General features: G+C 32.0%; 1 long non-coding RNA gene across 2 annotated transcripts; it reads right to left on the bottom strand.

Annotated features, from left to right (window-relative positions):
* Positions 1-1,262: 1,262 nt before the first annotated feature.
* Positions 1,263-4,445, bottom strand: LOC110226179. 2 transcript variants are annotated; one of them, XR_002330260.1, is made up of 5 exons: positions 3,042-4,445; positions 2,845-2,910; positions 2,578-2,669; positions 1,609-1,710; positions 1,263-1,525 (listed from the first exon to the last, which is right to left on the bottom strand). It is a non-coding gene; the product is annotated as an uncharacterized LOC110226179 (long non-coding RNA). The 2 variants fall into 2 exon arrangements; XR_002330259.1 differs by having other exon boundaries at positions 1,609-1,714.
* Between the last annotated feature and the right edge of the window lie 1,546 nt (positions 4,446-5,991).

The following is a 5,991-nucleotide window of genomic DNA, read 5'->3' on the forward strand; positions in this document are numbered from 1 at the left end:
CAATAAAATCTTTTGTTTTATTGTGCAAATCAATAAAATCTAACATTGCGACTTTCTTTAGTGTATTGTATTGTACAATCTGCAATTCTGGATAGTAGAAGTGCACTTTATTTTGTGATGGGAGACAAAGAATATGCATGCAAAAAAAAAAAAAAAAAAAAAAAAAAAAGAAAAGAATATGCATGCACTAACTCCAAATCCACCATCTAGACGGAATATTTAATGACCAAAAGCAGTGTTTGTTTTTCTCTTTGGTTAGTCTTCCTTATTAGATACTAGATAGAGAAAGAAAGAAAGAAAGAAAAATATAAGACTCGTAGTCCTATATATACTACGAGTAGCAGATTGGACTAATTCTCTCCAAAAAAAAAAAAAAAAAAAAAAAGGAGATATGATGATACTTCATTCCACGGGATTCCATTTGTTTGTTTTTTCAGGTTATGGTGGATTCTATTTCTAAATTTACTATCTATCCACTATAAAACGAAAATATCAGATAAATAAATCCATATTTTCTCATAAATATCCTTCTAAGACACTATCTGTATAAACATTTTATTAGATAACAACCATGAAAATCGTATAAAACCAAAATAAGAGACAATTTATTCAAGAAGCCAGTTTACCTAGTTATATCAAAGGGGCCAATCAGGATCTATTGTAAACTATATCCAATTAGTCTCATTGTCATGGAAAAAGGTTTGATTTAATTTGACGATTAAAAAAAAAAAAAAAAACGGTATAAGAATATTTTTGGCTATATATAGGCTAGGACAAGCTCCATATGAATTGATTTGAACTTACGAAATATTTGTGATGTACTGTGATGTGTTTCAAGTTCTACCAAGTCTAGGAACATAAACAGTATTACTATAAATTTTAGATTAGGGATCCTAATTTGTGGTCACAACATAGGTATGAATATATATATTTAGAAATCTAGCTTTCATATATATACCAATGTTTTAACATAAAAATAAGTAGACTGAATAAGAGAATTTAGAAGAGCTGAGTTGGTTATTTCACATATAAGTGACTGAAGGGCCTAAAGGCTGAAACTTCTCATCAAGTTTTCTAAACACCATTTCGAGCTAGTAAATTGAAACATTTTTTATATAAATTAAAATTCAACAGAAAAAAAAGAAACACAATTAAGAGCGACCTGTAAATACTGAATCCTACTCATTTCTTAAGGGGTTTAAATTATGTGTTAGAAAAATTATAACAAAGTAAGAAACTCATGAACCTCAAATCAATCCATCTTTACCATGATTATAATTTAGAGTGATATAGAAAGAGGTTATTAGCTTGTGACTTGTGTAGCACGTCATGAATTCTTTTGACCCTTGTACTTAGACAATCATTAATAATCACTTCATTTCTTTCTGGATACCAAAAGAAAGTCATATCAATCAATTATGATGGAAAAAACGTCAAGAGATTACTATGGAATTTGCATAGTTTTTTTTTTTTAACGATGACATGAGCTCTGAGCCTTTCTGACACATACTCCATTACACCATGACTGAGAAAAAATAACATTAGTATAACCTCCTCTTGCTTGTTTTTGAGATGAAATTTAAAATTGAGGATTAAAGATTTTCGTACCTTACTACAGCAATAGAATTTACTTTCTCCAGTTTCTAAAATGTATTTTAAGTACTTGAGAGACTGGGAGTATCCTCGATTCTTAACTCAGGGCCATGACAACTTTCTTGGCACCACACAATGAAAAAACTGGTTCAATTATTTAGAACTTAATGAAAAGTAATTGCTTCTATGAACTTTCATGTATGAGTATATGTTGATTTTTCATGAATGTCCAATAGCACTAAGCAGAATGATGATGGAAAACAGGCGAGCTTTTCTCCTCTAGCACCAACCACATGAATCATAGATACATCATAAGGAATATGTACGCAATATTTATGTATTTGCCCACTTGGTCATGTCTTAAGGAAAACTCAGAAACGTCTAAACTCAAGCTTGAGTGTTACATATTTTACTTTAATTCGAAAGAGTGATAAATAAGCAGGTCTTGGACCTCAAATTAAACATTTTTTTAGCTACAATAAAGCAAAGTGAAAAGGCCTTTCTTAGGTAAATATGGAACTGTAGTGTAAACATATATATGAGGCAATGAAAACCAAAATAATACAGAAGATATATCGAACCTCTAACTCTTTCTACTATATACTCCCTCCGTTTCATAATATAAGTCGTTTTGGAGAAAACATTTTGTTTCATAATATAAGTCGTTTTCAAGTTTCTATGCACTTTATATATTACTTTAATATTTTATAATTATTTATATTATGCAGTCTCTTTTATGATTGGTTGAACTTTTTAAAAGTAGATCTTCTTAATCTGCGTGCTTAAAGCTAAAACGACTTATATTATGAAACGGAGGGAGTAGTATATACAATAATGTTCACATGAAAATTAAATATCAAGTAAATATGGAGACAATGTCATCTCCAATTTAAGATTCTTTTAAAACTGAATTTTCTAAAGCCATAACAGAACATAACCAAAAAAAAAGAAAATGGAAGACCTATAAAAGATCCAAAAAGTTACCTCAAACAATATAGTATGATTCTTTTTTATTGAAAAATGCAGGCCAATCGCTCATTGAACTTGTAACATAGAGCGACAACATAGAACCTATACTGAGGTCCATCAAAACCAAGCACCTATCAGATAAGTGGCCCCGACTTGGAACTATAACAATAGACCAGATATGTTCTAGTAGGAGATCGAATATATATATATAAAAATATTGTATGACATCATACATATGATTTAAAAGAACAGAACAAATGTCTGATTTAAAAAGAGACATACCCAAATTTTATGATTTCTCCCAGATCCCTCTAGCTTCAGCCTTCCTCTTTCTTGTATATTAACAATCTTGAAGAAACAGATAATAAATATTAATACATGCATACGATATATATGTGGATGTTAATGCGCACATGATCACACTGATTTAAGCTGAAGATGAAAGCCATATCAATGAAGAAGGAAAAACAGATTCATACCTAAAAAATGGGTTCGATTGTCAAGTTGGAGACAAAAACCTAGCCGTGGTTCATCGGATAGGACTGTACATTGAAGAGAGTCTGGTTGGAGAAGTAGCGTTGAAATAGAGAGTTAGATTGGCCTTTGGAGGAGAGATGAAGCAAATAAATGATATGATTAATTGATTATGCAGTATTAAACGATTACAACGAATAAGAGGAAGAGGAGTCGACATTATTACGACAAACATGAAAATGAAGATTGTGTGGGATCAAATTTTGCCTTTCTCACGTGGCATATGGAAGAGAATTTGTTAGATGCTGATCTGGCTAGATTTAGAAGCTTCGAGTAGCATCTTTTATGATTTCATTAATCTCCTATTTAGTTATTTATATAGAGCTTCTTTATATATTCTATATCTAACCCTATTTATAGAGCTCCTCTCTCTTACGCACGACTCTTCATGCACTATAGTTTTTTTATTTAACACTTTTTTTGGGTATAACACTTTTTATTTAACAGTTCCTTCACCTTAAACAAATTCATAACTTTATTTGATCATGTCGACCTTCATTTCGGATACCAAGCGTTGTCACTTCGTATGGATATTAAATTATAACCTATATTTTATTTTTATTAAAATATGTATACTAAATTTTAATATTATTTTGGAATACGGAATCTAAAAATGATCGTTTACATAGTAAAAATAAATAATATCAAATCAAACTTTGAAGATGCAAAACATGGTAGCCTATCAAATCGGTTTACTTCAGACGAGGCGTATGCTATATAGACTTGTGTATGAGAGAACCTCTGAAAGTTCGAAACAAGCAATATTGTATGTATAGTTTGGAGTTCAAACTTGTTACCAAATTAAAGTGTATAAGACACAAAAGTTATTATTTAATATAAAGTTTTTTAAAAATATATATAAAGTTAAACACAATTTGGCCAATACAAAGTACGAAACTATTCGGGTACAAGTTGATATCAGGATTTAGACAGTTAGCTAATTCGATTTAATTAACTTTTGATTATAAGTAATTAACCATTGATTGATCCATCTATTATTATTTTTAATCACATTAATCTTTAAATAACTTTTCCTTCAATCGCGTCCTCTTAATTATAATAAGCAACATGCATCCACATGCCTACCGATCATGGTTTCACAATTTGTGTTGCAATGCTTTAATTGGGGGTTTTATAATAAGAAAAAAAAAGAAGAAAGAATACGAAAACGTTGTTATGAAGTATAATCATTTGTATATTACTCTACATCTTTTGTCAACGCGTATATAATACGTAATTGCGATTAGTATATAAGTCGATCACAATAAATTAATTATTAATACTCAATATATGTATTATTGCAAAACTTGATAAACACTTTAACTCGATCGTCATGACTCATAGGCAAATCAACTAAAAAGAATACTTGATCAGCAGTCAAAAGACTCGTCGTAATGTTTTTTTTTTTTTTTTTTTTTGACTCGTCGTAATGTTCTTACTTGTTATTAGTCAAATATTTATCAAAACATTGATATAAAACATTTCAATTTCTTACAATTCAGTTTATAACTTCTAAAGTTAGTTTGACTTTGGTACAAAAAGAATGGAGCTTAGACCATTGTTGGAGTAAGCTTGAAGGTTAAGTAACTTGAGCAATAAGTTACTTAATAAAAGGAAGATTAGCTTAAATATTCTAGGAGTTATCTAGAATATTCTAGAAGTTGTAAGTCCTAATTGAGTTAGGATTAGGTCTTGAGAGTTTTATATAAATAGAGGTACCAAGGTGTGGTAACCCAAAGAGTTGAGAGAATAGAGTTTGAGAGCTTAGGTTTTGAGTTATTTTCCTAAGACATTAATAAGAGAGTTATTCTTGTTAATCTTGTGTTCTTGAAACTTTATTGAAACTAGATTTGGTATCAGAGCTTTAGGGTTTGATATCCGAATACACTACGAAGATCATACGAACCATAAGTGAGATTATCGCAACCACCGGTAAACCAAAGGAAGGAGGAGGAGCGTCGGCCATACAGTGTCCAATGTTAAACACGGCGAACTACACTGTTTGGGCCATGAGAATGAAAGTAGCACTGCGTGTGAACAAGGTTTGGGAAACAATAGATCCCGACTCGAGTGATGTTGAGAAAAACGATATAGCTCGAGCACTCTTGTTTCAATCCATACCAGAAGCTTTGATCCTACAAGTTGGTGACCATGAAACCTCGAAGGCTGTTCGGGATGCGATTAAGGCAAGGAATCTTGGTGCAGAACGGGTAAGAGAAGCGAGACTGCAAACTCTTATGGCTGAGCTTGATAGGATAAAGATGAAGGAAACCGATATGATTGATGATTTTGCTGGCAAACTCTCGGAAATAGCCACCAAGTCAGTATCATTGGGAGTAAGCATTGAAGAGCCAAAGATTTTGAAGAAGTTGCTTAAGTTAGTTCAGCTTCAAGAGAAAGAAGAAGAAGATGACACACATGAAGCTGAGTCTCTTATGATGCATGAAGTGGTCTTTCTTAATGAGAAGAATGCGAGACCTAAAGAACTTGAGGGATGCTCGGACAAAGCTTGGTACTTGGATAATGGCGCCAGTAATCATATGACAGGAAATCGGGAATGGTTTTGCAAGCTAAACGAGTTGGTTACGGGAAAAGTGCGGTTTGGCGATGACTCATGTATTGACATTAAAGGAAAAGGTTCAATCTTGTTTGTAAGCAAAGGAGGAGAGAAAAGAATCTTGGCCGAGGTTTATTACATACCGGATCTTAAGAGTAACATTATAAGCTTAGGGCAAGCTACGAAGTCGGGATGTGATATTAGAATGAAGGAAGACTACCTTACTCTACAAGACTGTGATGGAAACTTATTGGTAAAGGCGGTACGATCAAGGAACCGGCTATACAAGGTTGATTTGGAAGTTGAGACTACGAAGTGTTTACAACTTGAAGTAACAA

Source organism: Arabidopsis lyrata, assembly GCF_000004255.2.
Source record: "Arabidopsis lyrata subsp. lyrata unplaced genomic scaffold ARALYscaffold_177, whole genome shotgun sequence".
Taxonomy (NCBI): Eukaryota; Viridiplantae; Streptophyta; class Magnoliopsida; order Brassicales; family Brassicaceae; genus Arabidopsis; species Arabidopsis lyrata.